The 22561-nt window shown below is 47.2% G+C and overlaps 2 non-coding genes and 2 pseudogenes across 2 annotated transcripts; all 4 read right to left on the bottom strand.

Annotated features, from left to right (window-relative positions):
• Positions 1 to 3001: 3001 nt before the first annotated feature.
• Positions 3002 to 3174, bottom strand: LOC117356085 (annotated as a pseudogene).
• A 5354-nt stretch (positions 3175 to 8528) lies between these two features.
• Positions 8529 to 8719, bottom strand: LOC117356077. The gene has a single exon (XR_004538542.1). It is a non-coding gene; the product is annotated as a U2 spliceosomal RNA (small nuclear RNA).
• Positions 8720 to 16292: 7573 nt separating this feature from the next.
• LOC117356087 lies at positions 16293 to 16465 on the bottom strand (annotated as a pseudogene).
• Positions 16466 to 21834: 5369 nt separating this feature from the next.
• On the bottom strand, positions 21835 to 22025 carry LOC117356072. The gene has a single exon (XR_004538537.1). It is a non-coding gene; the product is annotated as a U2 spliceosomal RNA (small nuclear RNA).
• Between the last annotated feature and the right edge of the window lie 536 nt (positions 22026 to 22561).

The raw sequence follows: 22561 nt of genomic DNA, 5'->3' as shown, positions 1-22561 counted from the left end.
AGATATAGGCATTTGTTATTGCCCCTGGCAAGGTTCATCCAGAGGGACTCTCCCGTATACTTGATGTCTGTGATTTTAGTGACTTTGATGTCATCTCTAATGTACAGAGCTACTCCTCTGCCTGATTTTCCCTCTCTGTCTCAACGGAGTAGGTTATAGCCTGGTATGGGGGTGGCTATGGGGGGCCATGGTGGCCCCGTCCGTCGCCTGCCTCTATATGTCTGAATTTGAAGACAAACATGTCTATACTTCTAGATGGTTTAGTAAAGTTGGTCTATGGAGAAGGTATATAGACGATATCTTCTTTTTGTGGAATGGGGAGTGTGACGAATTGGAGGAATTCCTAAATGAGTTGAATCAGGCAGATCCTAATATAACTCTTACTCATGAAGTAAGTAGTGATAGGGTATCCTTTTTGGATATCCAAGTAGTAAAATCCCAGATCAACTCTCAAGTGTGTTATGATACTACTCTATCATAGTCACCATCCAAAACCCCTCAGGGACAGTATCCCGGTGGGACAATTTTTAAGGTTGCGGAGGATCTGTTCTGACGAGTGGGATTTCTAACAGCAGGCCACGCTTTTATACACAAAGTTCATGGAGAGAGGTTACCCTCCCCGGGTAGTTAAACGGGCATGGAAGATAGCCCGCAACTGTCAGCGGGAGTGGTTATTTCATCCCCAACAAAGGGAGAACAGTGGGGCCGTGGTATGTGTATTGCCTTATTCCAATCGAAGTCAACAAATTAGAAAAATCATTCTGAAACACTGGCCAGTGCTGCAGGTACATAAGAGCTTGAATGACAGCCCTTTATTTGCCCACACTAGGGGCCGGAATTTAGGTCAGATTTTGAAACATCGTGACCCTGTCCAACAGAATAGAGAGGGTCCTCACGTACGTTGTCATCAGTGTGTATATTGCCCTCATGTCCTCAACACTGACCAAGTGGTAATTCCTCAAACAGGGGGCAAGAAATTCTATCTAAGAACAGGCACTAATTGTTTGTCATCTGCAGTAATATATTGCATTATTTGCCCTTGTAGGCTATATTACATAGGACATACTCGGCGTGCTATTAAAATTCGCATTGCCGAACATTTGAGCAATATAAGATGCAAACGTGTCACTGCCCCCCTGGTGAGCCATTGGATTGAACAACAGCACTCCATTGAGGAATTACAATACACTGTTCTTATGTGTGCTTATAAAGAATCTGGAAATATTATTCAACATCTTCTTTATTTAGAGCAGAAGTTTATATTTCAATGGCATACCCTGGCCCCCGCAGGATTAAATAATGATATTGAATGGTTTCAATTATAATCTTTCACTCATGATGTAAGGAGTGATGACGTAGTAGGTAGTAAAAGGGGAGTGTATTTAAAGCGTGGCCTGCTGGGAAGTTTCTCTTGTCAGCAGTGCGTGTGTGTGCAGTATGGAGTGTCTGTGCCGGTAAGTTGCAGAGAGAGAGTGTACATTGAGTATTTCAAAATGTAGTGTTTATTAAGTTAGCAAGCTGTGTGGTGTAGTGTTGATTTGAGTCATCTTGTAATTGTAGTACCCCTCCTGAAGAAGCCAGCGGGTGAAACCTAAGTTGGGGGGTCGGTATTGTGAATAAATGGAAGAGCCCGGAGCAGTTTTGTGTTTCATCTACACCATTCAAAGTTAAGTTGTTGTTACATTTATCATTTTATTTTCTTTCAAGTTATTGTTGTTATTTAGTCTTTGTCTGGTGGAGGAGACTGTGAACAACTATGATGGTCTCCTTAACAGCTGCTCCGTGAACTTGTTTCACCGGACCTCAGCTGCGGGTCTGAGTGTTCACTTAACCACATCAGCTGTGTGTTGAAATTAGAGCTTGAAGTAAAACAAAGGTGATTAGTACAACAGTGATTTTTAAATATCACCTTGGATAAATATATTCCCTTGCTGTTTTTTGATTATAGCCTGGTATGACCATATCCCATCCGTGGAACTCCGAGAACCACGTTTCTTTTATCGCCACTACATCAAGGTTGGCGTTTCTCATTTCCGTTTCCAGTTCCAGTATTTTGTTGCCCAAGCTACGGGCGTTAGCACACATGGCTGTCCATTCTATCTTTTTGCATGAAGTTTTTTCTGACTGAGATAGTTTGTCCCCTTCCTTCTTGCCTTTGTCCCCCTCAATCTTTCCTTCATCCCCTTCATTCTTGCCTTTGATTTTGCCTTTGTCATTCTTGCTATTGCCTTTATCTCCTTCAGCGTCCCCTTCATTCTTGCCGTTTCCCCCTTCGTCATGCCTTCAATTTTGCCTTTGTCATTCTTACTATTGCCTCTGTTACCATCAGTGTCCGTGAGACTTCTCCCCTTTGACCCCCTGTCCATGCGATTTTTTATCCCTCTTGGCCCCAAGATGGAGTTTCCATCTCTCCCTCTGTCTCCCTCTCTACCGACTTGAATGTTTAACTCATATACTAAGTCCGAGTCTCTCGCTCTACCTTCCTCCCTCCCTCTGTCCCCATTAGTATTCGCACGGTTACTTACCTCCGGGATACTTACTCAACTTGAGTGAGAGTGGGTCCCCTCCCCCAGCTCACCTAGTTTCATTAGGAAGGGTGGATGTTGCGGAGACGGGGACGGGGCGGTGAAGGGGACGGTGGTATGGTGACGGGGCAGTGACGGGGACAGATTTTTTCCCCGTGTCATTCTCTATTCCCGACGAATCAGCAGCAACAGTCTGTCACATGCTGAGCTCACTGCCTACATGACAGAGACTGTTGCTGCTGATTCGTCGGGAGCTCAGTGGGGCACCGAACCGGAAATTAGGTACACCTCGGGATATGAATGCTGAGTCCATCCCCGTGGGCCTGGAGAGGGGTCCCCGTGGGTGTACTGTCAACCTCAACACATTGAAGAGAAACAACTTATTGTTATCAGCCCCTTGCATACAATTTATAAACAGAAATAAATACACACAAAAAAAGCTAAAAATAACTGCTTTTATACTGGTTTAATGGGGAAAGGGGAGCACCATTCCTGGAAATACTGCAATACCAGGTTGATGCGTGGAGTGGATGAAGCAAGCTCCTATTCCATCTCCCTATTCCAAAAATCAATTTAATATATCATCCCTAGATAAGGGACATATCAGATATTAAACTGATAAGAACAGATACTTTCTAGAAAAATTTATTATCAACACCAATATACAGCAAGACAAAAATAACACCACACACAAATACACAATCAATGCACAATTCAAAAGCCATGCACAATGACCCCACCAACAAAAACAATCCCTAAATCCTCTGTCAAAAAAAATCCAACCCCACCCCAACCTCAACAACCAATCGGCAAAGGGGACAGGACAAGCTCCCGGGAACCACAATCATTCCCAGGCTATTATCTAGTCCACGCCTGCAATAAAGGCCAACACCAACCAGCATATGCCGCCGTCATAGACGAGCTCTGTCCTTCACGCACCACATAGGCAAACAGAAGACGTCTTCCGAGCTGACAAATCATGGCAGTATCCAATGTTACCGACTTCCACAGCTTCAGGCACCGTGCCCTCCACAAGGCATCCTTAAAACAGTTAACACCAATCCAGAGACGTTGCTCTGACCTCCGAGAGGCAAACTGGCCCCACAACACCCCTTCCGCTGACAACACGACATCTGGATTCAGTGCTCTTCTCCATGAAGCTGTCTTCCGCCACACATCTTGTGCAACACCACAGTGCCAAAAGAGATGAGCAGGGGACTCCTCACCCCTACATCCGTCCCATACGCACTCCATCGTGGCAACCATTCTCCGCTTGAATAAAAATGTCCTTGTCAGCAGACACGCATGAACATCATTCCAGGCAAGGTTCAAAAGGTATTTCGCATTGACCTTCTTCCACACCTTTCTGCAAGCAACCTCATTCAATTTCCCAATTGGGGACAATTTCAATTTACCTGCCAAAAGAGCCGTTTCAATCCCCTTTCCCGATAAGCCCGCCACAGGCAAATCCCCCAAACTAAAGCGATGAATCCAATCTTTTACCACCTGATACACATAAGGACAGGAATCTGCATGAGGAACAGTATGCTGCCACTGCAGTCGCCACTGACGACACACAAACCTCTGGAGGTACAACCTCGCAAAAAAGGTCCACAACCTATCCTCCCACTTACCCTCCATCACCGCTTTCACACAGACAGACACAAACATACCCAAGAATTTAAACTCCAAATCAGGGACACCCCTCCCCTCCCATTTCGGCGGGCTGCACATCACCTCCCGTTTCAGGCGCTCCATCTTTGACCCCCAAACAAAACAAAACATCAAACGATTCAACACTCGAAGATATACTCTCCCAATAGGAAAAACTGGGAATATATGCTGCACCGAAGGCAAAAGCTCATTCATGACCACAAAGATGCGGCCTGACAAGGTCAACTTCCTGGACTGCCAAAAACGAATCCTGCCTTGTAGGCGCTCCACCGCCTGCTGCCAATTCAAGCTAACCATTGATTTCCCAAAAAACAACCCCAAAACCCGAATCCCCTCTGGAACCACCCTCAAACCCCAATCCACCAACCCACACCTCCAGTTCAAGTAAAAACACTCACTCTTCCCCATATTTATCTTGGACGAGGAAGCCTTAGCAAATCTACTGCAATGCCACCCCATCCACTTCAAAGAATCGTTATCCCTACAAAACACCGTAATATCATCCATGTATAACATAATACGGGCCTCCAATCCCCCTCCCCCCGGAAGAGGCAGTCCCCGAATCCGCCGCTCCTTCCGAACAGCAGCTGCAAACAGTTCTATAGCTAATACATACAACAAGGGGGAAAGCGGACAACCCTGCCTCACCCCCGACTCCACCCCAATCTGCACTGAGACAAACCCATTTATCAAAATCTGACTATGAACTCCTAACAGTAAGGTCTTCATCCACCCAATGAAGGAACTGCCCAACCCCATCTTCCCCATAACTGCCCAAAGGAAATCCCTATTAACCCTATCGTATGCCTTCTCCTGATCAAGGGAGACAACACAGACCGGCTGCGAGCGCTCCTCACAATACAGGTGAACATCTCGAACCAAGGCCTGGTTGTCCACAATCTGACGACCTGGAATGCCACAAGTCTGAGCTGGCCCTACCAGTCTATCCACCACCCCCTGTAAGCGAAAAAACAAACACTTAGCCAACAGCTTATAATCTATGTTCAAAAGAGTAATCGGGCGCCAGTTTTCCATTCTCCGCAAATCACCCTTCTTTTTAATCAACACAATTAGCCCCTCCTTGAAAGAGGGCGGTAACTGCCCTCCAGCCAAGCTCTCCCTAAAAACACCCAACAACACTCCTCGCAAACAAGGCCAAAACTCTCTATAAAACTCAACTGGCAAACCATCCAAACCAGGTACTTTACCTCCATTCAAGGATTGAAAGGCTCGGTCAAATTCCTCCTCCTCCAGCTCCCTTCCCAAGCACTCACCCTCCTCCTGCGGAAACTCCCCCTCCAAATACCCCAAATACTCCTGAGCCACCCCCATCTCCCAATCCCTACACGCATTCAAATTAGAAAAAAACCCGTAATGCAATTGTCTGAAGTTCCCCCCTCCCCTTTTGTTCCACTCCCTTATCATCCAACAATCCCGAAACAAGAGAGGTTCTCTCCCTCGCCTTACGAAAAAAATATCGAGTGCAGCGTTCATGCTCCTCAATATATTGCACCCGAGCCCTGAACATCACAGACCGACACCTCTCCTCATACCTATCCCTCAACCGTTGTTTAACCTCTCCAACTTCTGTCTGCACTCCAAATCCCGCCGCCAGTAACCCATACAACTGTTGCAAAGTGGCTTCATCCTTTTCCATCGCCCTCCTAACACTTAATATACTCTGGCGTTGAAAAAAACCCCCCTGATTTCTACTTCACATCCTCCCACCAGTCCCCTAATGTAGGAAAAAGGTCCTGCAGGGTACACCAGTCCCGAAACCGCCGCTCATACAGATCCCGCACCCTCTTATCTTGCAATATACTCACATTCAGTTTCCACCACACCCTACCAACCTCCACAGCCCCAGACACTTCCAAATTCACATTTAACAATTGATGATCTGAAAACCACACAGGCGTCAGCCCTGCCCCTTAGGCCTTACTAACGGAGACACAAACACATAATCAATCCTTGACCCCACACCCCTACCTTCACTAAACCACGTGAAACCTGGCGCCGAGTGGCAAAGGTGTTTAAACACGTCCACCAACCCCACATCCCCCACGAGATCCTGCAACTTACGAGAACTCCTATCCAACCCCCCTGGTGCCCCGGATACCCTATCCTCTTTAGCCAATACTGCATTAAAATTCTCAGCCATCACCACCACCCTGTGCGTAAGCAACAACTGCTCAATCTGCTCAAAAACTTCCAAGCGATCATGCACACTAGTAGGACCATACATGGTCAACAATCTCACCGCTGTAGACCTCCAACTACCATCCACACACAGGACCCTCCCTTTCACACACTCAACTGTCCTCTCAATCACAAACTCTGTCGATCACGCCACTATCCCCATTCCAGAACACTTGGTACCATTATCCCCCGACCACACAGACCATCCCCGCCTCCATCTGGCCACCATCTCTTGGTCCATAACAGTGGCCGGGATCCCACACTCCTGCAAAAAGCAGAGATCACACCCTGTATCCTGCAAATATTGCAGCACCTTCCCACATCTATCTTTATCTTTAACACTTCTAACATTCAAAGAACACATTTGAAGCATCAAAGAAAGAGAACCAACCCTCACCACACTCATAACACCACCAGCCCTCATTTCTTCTTTTTCTTATTCTTAACCCTTTCCCTCCCTTCCACACCCATTCCAGTCAGGGCCTGAAATTGACACACAGCAGTGGGTTCCAAAAAAGCCTGTTTAGAAGTAACTAGAGGGCCCTCATCCACTTCCTTCCGCTTAAGACAAGTAGCAGAATCCATCGTGGAAACCCCAGAATCCTCCTGTGAGTCAGCCCCACTCCCACTTTCAGGTGTCCCAATATCTATCGACCAATCTGAAGGTATTTCCAGCAGCTCCGGCAACGGATCACCCACACTATGTTGGCTCTCCTCAGGAGGGTCCTGCTCAGGCAGCGAACCACCCGTCTGATCCAGCTGCGCCCCTCCCCCATCCCCCTCCCCCACCTCCCGACCCACCACCACCACACTCCTTGTGGCCACTACTATCGCCTCTGCATTCAGCTCACAAGTCCCAACTTGCACCGGCTGCTGCGAGGCCACGCCAATCACCGCCCCCTCCCCAGGAGCAGCTGAAAGCTGTATCTCCCCCTCCGGAAGCACCGATTCAACGGTATTCTTCTCAGGGCTCTTCCAGGGCTGCTCCCTACTCTGCTTCGCCCGATTAGCGTAGGAATACGGGCAATTTTTAAAAACATGCCCAATTTCCCTACACAGGTTACATTTCCTTTCGACAGTACAATCGAGCGATGAGTGCCCTACCGTACCGCAATTACCACAATAGTCCCGGTCACAGTCCCTAGCAAAGTGACCCTCTCCACCACACCTTCGACAAGTCTTGGGCTGGCCCACGTAAAACACATGTCCCTGACAGGCACCAATCTGGATCCGACACGGTATATGAAACCAGTCCTTTGCTTCCTGATCGTACCGTAATTGTACTTGGAACTTTCGTGCCCCACTCTTCACTCCATCTTCATCTCGCACATCAGAACCATGAATCACTTGACAAAACTGCCGCAACCAGGTAGCCACATCCTCATAACGTACCAATTCGCTATACATGAGAACAGTCACCACCCGTTGCTCAGGGCGAGTTAAAGGTGTAAAAACAAAGTTCTTCAACACCTTACTCTCTGGCTTACTCTTCAACCGGGTCACACAAGTCTCCAACGCTTGGAATGTCGTGAAGACAACTTCAAACTTTTTTCCACCAGGAAAGGCAAACAGATAATCCAGCTGACGTGGTTCAAATCCAAGCTCCTTCTGCAACACCAAACGGCTGAACAGCAAGCGCTCCATGGTCAGCTCTCCTCTCATTTCGAAACAAGCAGCATTCCGGCGCATCCGATTGACCGCCATGATCACCTCCACTCCAGCTAGAGCCAACCTCCACGACCCGATCCTCCACTCGACCTCAGCTAAGCAAGCATTACTGGGGGTTAGGCCTAAGCCAGCATTCCTCCCCCCATGGGTTACTTGATCTTAGCTAAAAGGCCGAGAAGCGATCTTTTTTTGAAATAAAATCATGAGCATGCAGAATGGCGAAAGCTGGGCGCAGGGCGGATTCCCAGAGAGAAGGAAGGGGTACTGCTTTGGGGTGGGGTACAAGAGAAAGGGTAAAAGAGGAAAAGAAGCTGGGTGGGGGTGGAATATAGGGACAGGAAGAATGGCCTTGGACGCAAGAGAAAGAAGGATAAATGCAGTGGAGGATCTGTGAGAGCACAAAGGAAATGAGAGAAAGGTCCCCCATGCTTTTATCTATTTCTTTTAAACTATGACATTTTCCCCAAATGCACCATTCCTGGAGATACTGCAATACCAGGTTGATGCGTGGAGTGGATGAAGCAAGCTCCTATTCCATCTCCCTATTCCAAAAATCAATTTAATATATCATCCCTAGATAAGGGACATATCAGATATTAAACTGATAAGAACAGATACTACACTTGATCTTAGCCAAAAGGCCGAGAAGCGATGCTGCAGATTGCTCATAGTGAGCAGCCCTCTCTTCCTCTTCTCTTTCTAAGTCAGGGAGAGAAAGTTCACAGTCTAAGGCACCAGCGCCAAGCAACTACTCAGGAGAAAGACTTTGAATCCTTCTTCTTCCCCATAATACCATTAAGTTTTACAGTTTTTAAACACAGATCCTTTTTCAAATAAGTCCGATCAAAACAGGCTATATGCTCCTTCCAGACGGAATTTTCTTACTTGTTTTGCCTCTTTGCGTGTCAGATCGTTCCTCAGCATTAGCATAAGCCTGCCCACTTCTCTGACATTTTCACCGCCACTTCACTTCCTCTCTGCAGCAAAGGATCCTGCTTGGCTTCTGACTCTGGGACTGTGTTCTTCTCTGAGAAGTCGATGAAGCCGTCCGCGCAATGTGCGGTGGCGGCAAAAAGGGCGAACAGAATGATTAAGAAGGGGATCACGAACAGATCGGAAAAGGTTATCATGTCGATGTACCGGGCCATGGTACGCCCCAACCTGGAATACTGCGACCAGCACTGATCGCCGTACTTAAAAAAAGGACACAGTACTACTCGAAAGGGTCCAGAGATGAGCAACTAAAATGGTTAAGGGGTTGGAGGAATTGCCGTACAGTGAGAGATTAGAGAAACTGGGCCTCTTCTCCCTTGAAAATAGGAGACTGAGAGGGGACATGATTGAAACGTTCAAGATAATGAAGGGAATATACTTTGTAGATAAAGACAGGTTGTTCACCATCTCCAAGAACGAGAAGGCACTCTAAAGTTGAAAGGGGATAGATTCCGTACAAACGTAAGGAAGTTCTTCTCCACCTAGAGAGTGGTGGAAAACTGGAACGCTCTTCTGGAGGCTGTTATAGGGGAAAACACCCTCCAGGGATGCAAGACAAAGTTAAATAAGTTCCTGCTGAACCAGAAAGTACGCAGGTAAGGCTAGATTCAGTCAGGGCACTGGTCTTTGATCTACGGGCCGCCGCGGGAGCGGATTGCTGGACACAATGGACCACTGGTCTGACCCAGCAGCGGAAATTCTTATGTTCTTATGTAACAATACTACTCCTACCAATAATAGACTTACTTCGATGCTGATGCTTTCTGCTCGTGCAGCGACCTTGTCCCGGGGGAGGAGGACTCTGTCCTTCCGCTCTACCATTATGCAGGCTGTCCTCCCACTCTAGCCTGCGTGTGACACCTCCCGACTAGAGAATGACACGGTGGATGTTACCCGCGGGTAACCCGCCAAAACGGTGGAGGGGGAAAGGTATGACAGAGGAGAAGCTTCCGCCCACACATCATGTGATGCACGTAGGCTCTGGCGGCTTTCAGCAAGTTCTCTGAAAAAAATCTTAAAATGCTCCAAGAAGGTAAGGGGGAGGGAGGGAGACGCACTGACTGCGCAAGTTGTGCCGAAGGGCAATGGGGTGGCGAGAGGATCTTCAAAGGTCCTGGTGGTGGTAAAGGGGGGGGGGGTCAGTCTCAGTTTTGCAGGGAACAGCAGTCCATACCGTGCCCCTAAGTTCCTCATATGGTCCCGCAATAACAGGAATTTGTTCCTCCGCCTTTGCCAAATCCAGAAAAATCATGAGTTTCTGGCCCCCCCCCCCAAAAAAGCGGAGACTTCAATTTATCCAAATGTAAAACTTCCAATACACGGAAATAACGCAAAACGGCCGTGGATACCGAGAAGCCACATGTGTTGCAGGAAACCTATGAGCAGACTCCAATTCGAAGGGGCGCTCAGTCACCATACCAACATTTTTTTCTAAACCTTAGCTGGTTCTTAACCCTCTGCTCCTTCTCGAAGGCCCAGGATCCTCAGAGTATGCTTCCGGGCTTGATTACATTGTAACACACATCAAGCTATTTCATTGACTGCACACCTACCTCTGTGTTAAAACAGCAACCTCCTCAGGTGATTTCCCCATCTGTGCCGCCCGAAACTAGCCACCTCCGATCGGAGGATGTCTTTCAGGCTCAAAATTTCCTCCATTATTTGCTTCAGCATAATCTATTATTTTGAAAAGTAATTTAAAACAGTACTAACATAGAAACATAAATATAGAGTATGAGGGCAGAAGAGGGCTGGCGGCCCAACAAGTCTGCCCACTCAAGACCCCTCCATTCCTGGATTACCCATATTTTATGCATAACCCTGTAGAACCCCCACCTGTTTGTCCCATCGATTTTTGAAGTTGAGCACGCTACTAGCCTCGACCACCTGGCGTGGAAGTTTATTCCATCGATCAATCACTCGCTCGGTGAAGAAGTACTTCCTGGTGTCAGCATGAAATCTTCCCCCCTTAGCGGATGCCCTCTTGTTGCAGTGGGACCCGTAAGAAAAAATATTTCTTCCTCCACTTCAATGCGACCCGTGATGTATTTGAATATCTTTATCATATCCCCCCTTTCTCTGCGCTCCTCGAGAGAATATAAGCGCAATCTGGTGAGACGTTCTTCATATTGGATGTCCTTAAGTCCTGAGACCATCCTAGTGGCCATTCTCTGGATCGACTCCATTCTCTTCACATCCTTTTGATAATGTGGCCTCCAAAACTGGACACAGTACTCCAGGTGAGGTCTCACCATGGATCTGTACAACGGTAGTATGACTTCAGGCTTTCGGCTGATAAAGCTACTTCTGATGCAACCCAGCATTTGTCTTGCCTTTGCTGAAGCTTTCTTCATCTGGTTGGCAGCTTTCATATCTTCCCGGATGAGAACTCCCAAGTCCCTTTCTGCAGTGGTTCTTGCTAAGATTTCACCGTTCAAGGTGTATGTTCTGCATAGGTTTCTGCTCCCAAGGTGCATTACTTTACATTTTTTGGCATTAAAGTTTAGCTGCCAAGTACTTGACCATTGTTCTAACATAAGCAGGGCCTGGTCGCATTATCAGGTTCTGTTGCTCTGCCCACAATGTTACATAGTTTAGCATCATCAGCAAATAATGTAATTTTGTCTCGAAGTCCCTGAGTTAGATCCCGAACAAAGATATTGAATAGCATCGGGCCCAAGACCGAACCCTGTGGGACACCACTGGTCATTTTTGAGGGAATACCGTTCACCATTACTTTTTGGAGTCTGCCGCTGAGCCAGTCCTGTACCCATGCTGTCAGTGTTTTTCCTAGTCCTAACGAGTTCATCTTGTTCAATAACCTACAGTGTGGAACACTATCAAAAGCCTTGCTAAAGTCTAAATACACGATATCCAGGGACTCACCCTCATCCAGTTTTTTGTTACCCAGTCAAAAAAGCTTATCAAGTTGGATTGACAATACCTTCCCTTTGTAAAGCCATGGGGGGATCCCTTAATCTTTCATCATCCAGAAATGTGTCCAATCTGTTCTTGATCAACTTCTCCATGAGTTTACTCACTATTGATGTGAGACTCACCGGTCTATAGTTTTCAGCCTCTGACCTGCCCTTTTTGTGGAGCGGAATAACATTGGACGGGGGCACTGGAGGAACTTTTCCCTCGCTTAGGGAAAGATTGAAGAGCACAGCTAATGGCTCTGTCACTCAGTTCTCGAAGTACTCTAGGGTTTAGATCGTCAGGGCCCATAGCTTTGTTTACTTTTAATTTTGATAATTCTTGGTAGACCTCGTTCGCAGTAAATTTCATGTCCCGGAAAAGGTCCTCCAAATTCCCCTTTACCTGTAACTGAGGACCGGATCCTGGTGCTTCGCAGGTGAAGACTGAACAGAAGTAGTTGTTGAGTAGTTCTGCTTTGTCTGCGTCCGAGTCTGTAAAGTTGCCATCAGTTTTCTTTAGGCGCCCAATACTGCTTGTGTTCTTCTTCCTGTCGCTGACATATTTAAAAAAGGCTTTCTCTCCTTTCTTTACCTGCTTAGCTATGTTTTCTTCCATTCGGAGTTTGGCTTCTCTGATTGTAGTTTTAAGTTTTCTGGAACTGGCCAGATAGGTTTCTTTAGCTTCCGGTCGTTGTGATAGTTTGTAGTTCACGAAAGCTTTTTTCTTTTGTCTTACTAGTTTGGAGATCTCCGCGGAGAACCACTGTGGTCTATTTTTTCTGCGTTGTTTGGTCTCGGTTTTGATGTATATGTTGGTTGCTCCTTGCAGGGTAGATTTCAGAGTCGACCATAGTTCCTCTACATTGTTTGTTGTGTTTTGGCTCTGCAGCACTCTGTAGACGTAGTCCCCCATGCCCTGAAAGTTAGTTCCTTTAAAATTTAGGACCTTAGTTGATGTGTTTGGCCTAGTGGATCCTTTCTTGAGGTGGAATCAAACCATGTTGTGGTCGCTGGATGCCAAGGTGTCCTCCACCGATACCTTTGTGACACTGTCTCTGTTGGTGAGCAACAGGTCCAGGATTGCCTGGTCCCTGGTGGGTTCCACTACCATCTGCTTGAGGTGTGCTCCTTGCATGGAGGCAAGTAGCCTCATGCTGCCGCTGGTTGTAGCGCAAGGTTTGTTCCAGTCCACATCGGGCATATTAAAGCCTCCCACCAGCACTGTATCTCCACGCAGTGTGATGGTCTCAATGTCATCCATTAGTTCGTCGTCTGCATCCTCCTTTTGTCTTGGTGGTCTGTATACAACACTAAGATATAGGCATTTGTTATTGCCCCTGGCAAGGTTCATCCAGAGGGACTCTCCCGTATACTTGATGTCTGTGATTTTAGTGACTTTGATGTCATCTCTAATGTACAGAGCTACTCCTCTGCCTGATTTTCCCTCTCTGTCTCAACGGAGTAGGTTATAGCCTGGTATGGGGGTGGCTATGGGGGCCACGGTGGCCCCGTCCGTCGCCTGCCTCTATATGTCTGAATTTGAAGACAAACATGTCTATACTTCTAGATGGTTTAGTAAAGTTGGTCTATGGAGAAGGTATATAGACGATATCTTCTTTTTGTGGAATGGGGAGTGTGACGAATTGGAGGAATTCCTAAATGAGTTGAATCAGGCAGATCCTAATATAACTCTTACTCATGAAGTAAGTAGTGATAGGGTATCCTTTTTGGATATCCAAGTAGTAAAATCCCAGATCAACTCTCAAGTGTGTTATGATACTACTCTATCATAGTCACCATCCAAAACCCCTCAGGGACAGTATCCCGGTGGGACAATTTTTAAGGTTGCGGAGGATCTGTTCTGACGAGTGGGATTTCTAACAGCAGGCCACGCTTTTATACACAAAGTTCATGGAGAGAGGTTACCCTCCCCGGGTAGTTAAACGGGCATGGAACATAGCCCGCAACTGTCAGCGGGAGTGGTTATTTCATCCCCAACAAAGGGAGAACAGTGGGGCCGTGGTATGTGTATTGCCTTATTCCAATCGAAGTCAACAAATTAGAAAAATCATTCTGAAACACTGGCCAGTGCTGCAGGTACATAAGAGCTTGAATGACAGCCCTTTATTTGCCCACACTAGGGGCCGGAATTTAGGTCAGATTTTGAAACATCGTGACCCTGTCCAACAGAATAGAGAGGGTCCTCACGTACGTTGTCATCAGTGTGTATATTGCCCTCATGTCCTCAACACTGACCAAGTGGTAATTCCTCAAACAGGGGGCAAGAAATTCTATCTAAGAACAGGCACTAATTGTTTGTCATCTGCAGTAATATATTGCATTATTTGCCCTTGTAGGCTATATTACATAGGACATACTCGGCGTGCTATTAAAATTCGCATTGCCGAACATTTGAGCAATATAAGATGCAAACGTGTCACTGCCCCCCTGGTGAGCCATTGGATTGAACAACAGCACTCCATTGAGGAATTACAATACACTGTTCTTATGTGTGCTTATAAAGAATCTGGAAATATTATTCAACATCTTCTTTATTTAGAGCAGAAGTTTATATTTCAATGGCATACCCTGGCCCCCGCAGGATTAAATAATGATATTGAATGGTTTCAATTATAATCTTTCACTCATGATGTAAGGAGTGATGACGTAGTAGGTAGTAAAAGGGGAGTGTATTTAAAGCGTGGCCTGCTGGGAAGTTTCTCTTGTCAGCAGTGCGTGTGTGTGCAGTATGGAGTGTCTGTGCCGGTAAGTTGCAGAGAGAGAGTGTACATTGAGTATTTCAAAATGTAGTGTTTATTAAGTTAGCAAGCTGTGTGGTGTAGTGTTGATTTGAGTCATCTTGTAATTGTAGTACCCCTCCTGAAGAAGCCAGCGGGTGAAACCTAGGTTGGGGGGTCGGTATTGTGAATAAATGGAAGAGCCCGGAGCAGTTTTGTGTTTCATCTACACCATTCAAAGTTAAGTTGTTGTTACATTTATCATTTTATTTTCTTTCAAGTTATTGTTGTTATTTAGTCTTTGTCTGGTGGAGGAGACTGTGAACAACTATGATGGTCTCCTTAACAGCTGCTCCGTGAACTTGTTTCACCGGACCTCAGCTGCGGGTCTGAGTGTTCACTTAACCACATCAGCTGTGTGTTGAAATTAGAGCTTGAAGTAAAACAAAGGTGATTAGTACAACAGTGATTTTTAAATATCACCTTGGATAAATATATTCCCTTGCTGTTTTTTGATTATAGCCTGGTATGACCATATCCCATCCGTGGAACTCCGAGAACCACGTTTCTTTTATCGCCACTACATCAAGGTTGGCGTTTCTCATTTCCGTTTCCAGTTCCAGTATTTTGTTGCCCAAGCTACGGGCGTTAGCACACATGGCTGTCCATTCTATCTTTTTGCATGAAGTTTTTTCTGACTGAGATAGTTTGTCCCCTTCCTTCTTGCCTTTGTCCCCCTCAATCTTTCCTTCATCCCCTTCATTCTTGCCTTTGATTTTGCCTTTGTCATTCTTGCTATTGCCTTTATCTCCTTCAGCGTCCCCTTCATTCTTGCCGTTTCCCCCTTCGTCATGCCTTCAATTTTGCCTTTGTCATTCTTACTATTGCCTCTGTTACCATCAGTGTCCGTGAGACTTCTCCCCTTTGACCCCCTGTCCATGCGATTTTTTATCCCTCTTGGCCCCAAGATGGAGTTTCCATCTCTCCCTCTGTCTCCCTCTCTACCGACTTGAATGTTTACCTCATATACTAAGTCCGAGTCTCTCGCTCTACCTTCCTCCCTCCCTCTGTCCCCATTAGTATTCGCACGGTTACTTACCTCCGGGATACTTACTCAACTTGAGTGAGAGTGGGTCCCCTCCCCCAGCTCACCTAGTTTCATTAGGAAGGGTGGATGTTGCGGAGACGGGGACGGGGCGGTGAAGGGGACGGTGGTCCGGTGACGGGGCAGTGACGGGGACAGATTTTTTTCCCCGTGTCATTCTCTATTCCCGACGAATCAGCAGCAACAGTCTGTCACATGCTGAGCTCACTGCCTACATGACAGAGACTGTTGCTGCTGATTCGTCGGGAGCTCAGTGGGGCACCGAACCGGAAATTAGGTACACCTCGGGATATGAATGCTGAGTCCATCCCCGTGGGCCTGGAGAGGGGTCCCCGTGGGTGTACTGTCAACCTCAACACATTGAAGAGAAACAACTTATTGTTATCAGCCCCTTGCATACAATTTATAAACAGAAATAAATACACACAAAAAAAGCTAAAAATAACTGCTTTTATACTGGTTTAATGGGGAAAGGGGTAGCACCATTCCTGGAAATACTGCAATACCAGGTTGATGCGTGGAGTGGATGAAGCAAGCTCCTATTCCATCTCCCTATTCCAAAAATCAATTTAATATATCATCCCTAGATAAGGGACATATCAGATATTAAACTGATAAGAACAGATACTTTCTAGAAAAATTTATTATCAACACCAATATACAGCAAGACAAAAATAACACCACACACAAATACACAATCAATGCACAATTCAAAAGCCATGCACAATGACCCCACCAACAAAAACAATCCCTAAATCCTCTGTCAAAAAAAATCCAACCCCACCCCAACCTCAACAACCAATCGGCAAAGGGGACAGGACAAGCTCCCGGGAACCACAATCATTCCCAGGCTATTATCTAGTCCACGCCTGCAATAAAGGCCAACACCAACCAGCATATGCCGCCGTCATAGACGAGCTCTGTCCTTCACGCACCACATAGGCAAACAGAAGACGTCTTCCGAGCTGACAAATCATGGCAGTATCCAATGTTACCGACTTCCACAGCTTCAGGCACCGTGCCCTCCACAAGGCATCCTTAAAACAGTTAACACCAATCCAGAGACGTTGCTCTGACCTCCGAGAGGCAAACTGGCCCCACAACACCCCTTCCGCTGACAACACGACATCTGGATTCAGTGCTCTTCTCCATGAAGCTGTCTTCCGCCACACATCTTGTGCAACACCACAGTGCCAAAAGAGATGAGCAGGGGACTCCTCACCCCTACATCCGTCCCATACGCACTCCATCGTGGCAACCATTCTCCGCTTGAATAAAAATGTCCTTGTCAGCAGACACGCATGAACATCATTCCAGGCAAGGTTCAAAAGGTATTTCGCATTGACCTTCTTCCACACCTTTCTGCAAGCAACCTCATTCAATTTCCCAATTGGGGACAATTTCAATTTACCTGCCAAAAGAGCCGTTTCAATCCCCTTTCCCGATAAGCCCGCCACAGGCAAATCCCCCAAACTAAAGCGATGAATCCAATCTTTTACCACCTGATACACATAAGGACAGGAATCTGCATGAGGAACAGTATGCTGCCACTGCAGTCGCCACTGACGACACACAAACCTCTGGAGGTACAACCTCGCAAAAAAGGTCCACAACCTATCCTCACACTTACCCTCCATCACCGCTTTCACACAGACAGACACAAACATACCCAAGAATTTAAACTCCAAATCAGGGACACCCCTCCCCTCCCATTTCGGCGGGCTGCACATCACCTCCCGTTTCAGGCGCTCCATCTTTGACCCCCAAACAAAACAAAACATCAAACGATTCAACACTCGAAGATATACTCTCCCAATAGGAAAAACTGGGAATATATGCTGCACCGAAGGCAAAAGCTCATTCATGACCACAAAGATGCGGCCTGACAAGGTCAACTTCCTGGACTGCCAAAAACGAATCCTGCCTTGTAGGCGCTCCACCGCCTGCTGCCAATTCAAGCTAACCATTGATTTCCCAAAAAACAACCCCAAAACCCGAATCCCCTCTGGAACCACCCTCAAACCCCAATCCACCAACCCACACCTCCAGTTCAAGTAAAAACACTCACTCTTCCCCATATTTATCTTGGACGAGGAAGCCTTAGCAAATCTACTGCAATGCCACCCCATCCACTTCAAAGAATCGTTATCCCTACAAAACACCGTAATATCATCCATGTATAACATAATACGGGCCTCCAATCCCCCTCCCCCCGGAAGAGGCAGTCCCCGAATCCGCCGCTCCTTCCGAACAGCAGCTGCAAACAGTTCTATAGCTAATACATACAACAAGGGGGAAAGCGGACAACCCTGCCTCACCCCCGACTCCACCCCAATCTGCACTGAGACAAACCCATTTATCAAAATCTGACTATGAACTCCTAACAGTAAGGTCTTCATCCACCCAATGAAGGAACTGCCCAACCCCATCTTCCCCATAACTGCCCAAAGGAAATCCCTATTAACCCTATCGTATGCCTTCTCCTGATCAAGGGAGACAACACAGACCGGCTGCGAGCGCTCCTCACAATACAGGATGAACATCTCGAACCAAGGCCTGGTTGTCCACAATCTGACGACCTGGAATGCCACAAGTCTGAGCTGGCCCTACCAGTCTATCCACCACCCCCTGTAAGCGAAAAAACAAACACTTAGCCAACAGCTTATAATCTATGTTCAAAAGAGTAATCGGGCGCCAGTTTTCCATTCTCCGCAAATCACCCTTCTTTTTAATCAACACAATTAGCCCCTCCTTGAAAGAGGGCGGTAACTGCCCTCCAGCCAAGCTCTCCCTAAAAACACCCAACAACACTCCTCGCAAACAAGGCCAAAACTCTCTATAAAACTCAACTGGCAAACCATCCAAACCAGGTACTTTACCTCCATTCAAGGATTGAAAGGCTCGGTCAAATTCCTCCTCCTCCAGCTCCCTTCCCAAGCACTCACCCTCCTCCTGCCGAAACTCCCCCTCCAAATACCCCAAATACTCCTGAGCCACCCCCATCTCCCAATCCCTACACGCATTCAAATTAGAAAAAACCCGTAATGCAATTGTCTGAAGTTCCCCCCTCCCCTTTTGTTCCACTCCCTTATCATCCAACAATCCCGAAACAAGAGAGGTTCTCTCCCTCGCCTTACGAAAAAAATATCGAGTGCAGCGTTCATGCTCCTCAATATATTGCACCCGAGCCCTGAACATCACAGACCGACACCTCTCCTCATACCTATCCCTCAACCGTTGTTTAACCTCTCCAACTTCTGTCTGCACTCCAAATCCCGCCGCCAGTAACCCATACAACTGTTGCAAAGTGGCTTCATCCTTTTCCATCGCCCTCCTAACACTTAATCTACTCTGGCGTTGAAAAAACCCCCCTGATTTCTACTTCACATCCTCCCACCAGTCCCCTAATGTAGGAAAAAGGTCCTGCAGGGTACACCAGTCCCGAAACCGCCGCTCATACAGATCCCGCACCCTCTTATCTTGCAATATACTCACATTCAGTTTCCACCACACCCTACCAACCTCCACAGCCCCAGACACTTCCAAATTCACATTTAACAATTGATGATCTGAAAACCACACAGGCGTCAGCCCTGCCCCTTAGGCCTTACTAACGGAGACACAAACACATAATCAATCCTTGACCCCACACCCCTACCTTCACTAAACCACGTGAAACCTGGCGCCGAGTGGCAAAGGTGTTTAAACACGTCCACCAACCCCACATCCCCCACGAGATCCTGCAACTTACGAGAACTCCTATCCAACCCCCCTGGTGCCCCGGATACCCTATCCTCTTTAGCCAACACTGCATTAAAATTCTCAGCCATCACCACCACCCTGTGCGTAAGCAACAACTGCTCAATCTGCTCAAAAACTTCCAAGCGATCATGCACACTAGTAGGACCATACATGGTCAACAATCTCACCGCTGTAGACCTCCAACTACCATCCACACACAGGACCCTCCCTTTCACACACTCAACTGTCCTCTCAATCACAAACTCTGTCGATCACGCCACTATCCCCATTCCAGAACACTTGGTACCATTATCCCCCGACCACACAGACCATCCCCGCCCCCATCTGGCCACCATCTCTTGGTCCATAACAGTGGCCGGGATCCCACACTCCTGCAAAAAGCAGAGATCACACCCTGTATCCTGCAAATATTGCAGCACCTTCCCACATCTATCTTTATCTTTAACACTTCTAACATTCAAAGAACACACTTGAAGCATCAAAGAAAGAAAACCAACCCTCACCACACTCATAACACCACCAGCCCTCATTTCTTCTTTTTCTTATTCTTAACCCTTTCCCTCCCTTCCACACCCATTCCAGTCAGGGCCTGAAATTGACACACAGCAGTGGGTTCCAAAAAAGCCTGTTTAGAAGTAACTAGAGGGCCCTCATCCACTTCCTTCCGCTTAAGACAAGTAGCAGAATCCATCGTGGAAACCCCAGAATCCTCCTGTGAGTCAGCCCCACTCCCACTTTCAGGTGTCCCAATATCTATCGACCAATCTGAAGGTATTTCCAGCAGCTCCGGCAACGGATCACCCACACTATGTTGGCTCTCCTCAGGAGGGTCCTGCACAGGCAGCGAACCACCCGTCTGATCCAGCTGTGCCCCTCCCCCATTACCATCCCCATCCCCCCCACCTCCCGACCCACCACCACCACACTCCTTGTGGCTACTACTATCGCCTCTGCATTCAGCTCACAAGTCCCAACTTGCACCGGCTGCTGCGAGGCCACGCCAATCACCGCCCCCTCCCCAGGAGCAGCTGAAAGCTGTATCACCCCTTCCGGAAGCACTGATTCAACGGTATTCTTCTCAGGGCTCTTCCAGGGCTGCTCCCTACTCTGCTTCGCCCGATTAGCGTAGGAATACGGGCAATTTTTAAAAACATGCCCAATTTCCCTACACAGGTTACATTTCCTTTCGACAGTACAATCGAGCGATGAGTGCCCTACCGTACCGCAATTACCACAATAGTCCCGGTCACAGTCCCTAGCAAAGTGACCCTCTCCACCACACCTTCGACAAGTCTTGGGCTGGCCCACGTAAAACACATGTCCCTGACAGGCACCAATCTGGATCCGACACGGTATATGAAACCAGTCCTTTGCTTCCTGATCGTACCGTAATTGTACTTGGAACTTTCGTGCCCCACTCTTCACTCCATCTTCATCTCGCACATCAGAACCATGAATCACTTGACAAAACTGCCGCAAGCCAGGTAGCCACATCCTCATAACGTACCAATTCGCTATACATGAGAACAGTCACCACCCGTTGCTCAGGGCGAGTTAAAGGTGTAAAAACAAAGTTCTTCAACACCTTACTCTCTGGCTTACTCTTCAACCGGGTCACACAAGTCTCCAACGCTTGGAATGTCGTGAAGACAACTTCAAACTTTTTTCCACCAGGAAAGGCAAACAGATAATCCAGCTGACGTGGTTCAAATCCAAGCTCCTTCTGCAGCACCAAACGGCTGAACAGCAAGCGCTCCATGGTCAAGCTCTCCTCTCATTTCGAAACAAGCAGCATTCCGGCGCATCCGATTGACCGCCATGATCACCTCCACTCCAGCTAGAGCCAACCTCCACGACCCGATCCTCCACTCGACCTCAGCTAAGCAAGCATTACTGGGGGTTAGGCCTAAGCCAGCATTCCTCCCCCCATGGGTTACTTGATCTTAGCTAAAAGGCCGAGAAGCGATCTTTTTTTGAAATAAAATCATGAGCATGCAGAATGGCGAAAGCTGGGCGCAGGGCGGATTCCCAGAGAGAAGGAAGGGGTACTGCTTTGGGGTGGGGTACAAGAGAAAGGGTAAAAGAGGAAAAGAAGCTGGGTGGGGGTGGAATATAGGGACAGGAAGAATGGCCTTGGACGCAAGAGAAAGAAGGATAAATGCAGTGGAGGATCTGTGAGAGCACAAAGGAAATGAGAGAAAGGTCCCCCATGCTTTTATCTATTTCTTTTAAACTATGACATTTTCCCCAAAGGGAGGTGCACCATTCCTGGAGATACTGCAATACCAGGTTGATGCGTGGAGTGGATGAAGCAAGCTCCTATTCCATCTCCCTATTCCAAAAATCAATTTAATATATCATCCCTAGATAAGGGACATATCAGATATTAAACTGATAAGAACAGATACTACACTTGATCTTAGCCAAAAGGCCGAGAAGCGATGCTGCAGATTGCTCATAGTGAGCAGCCCTCTCTTCCTCTTCTCTTTCTAAGTCAGGGAGAGAAAGTTCACAGTCTAAGGCACCAGCGCCAAGCAACTACTCAGGAGAAAGACTTTGAATCCTTCTTCTTCCCCATAATACCATTAAGTTTTTACAGTTTTTAAACACAGATCCTTTTTCAAATAAGTCCGATCAAAACAGGCTATATGCTCCTTCCAGACGGAATTTTCTTACTTGTTTTGCCTCTTTGCGTGTCAGATCGTTCCTCTGCATTAGCATAAGCCTGCCCACTTCTCTGACATTTTCACCGCCACTTCACTTCCTCTCTGCAGCAAAGGATCCTGCTTGGCTTCTGACTCTGGGACTGTGTTCTTCTCTGAGAAGTCGATGAAGCCGTCCGCGCAATGTGCGGTGGCGGCAAAAAGGGCGAACAGAATGATTAAGAAGGGGATCACGAACAGATCGGAAAAGGTTATCATGTCGATGTACCGGGCCATGGTACGCCCCAACCTGGAATACTGCGACCAGCACTGATCG

The sequence above is a fragment of the Geotrypetes seraphini genome, chromosome 2, assembly GCF_902459505.1.
Source record: "Geotrypetes seraphini chromosome 2, aGeoSer1.1, whole genome shotgun sequence".
Taxonomy (NCBI): domain Eukaryota; kingdom Metazoa; phylum Chordata; class Amphibia; order Gymnophiona; family Dermophiidae; genus Geotrypetes; species Geotrypetes seraphini.
The sequence above is the reverse complement of the archived record's forward strand: the minus strand, read 5'-3'. Positions and strand labels throughout refer to the sequence as shown.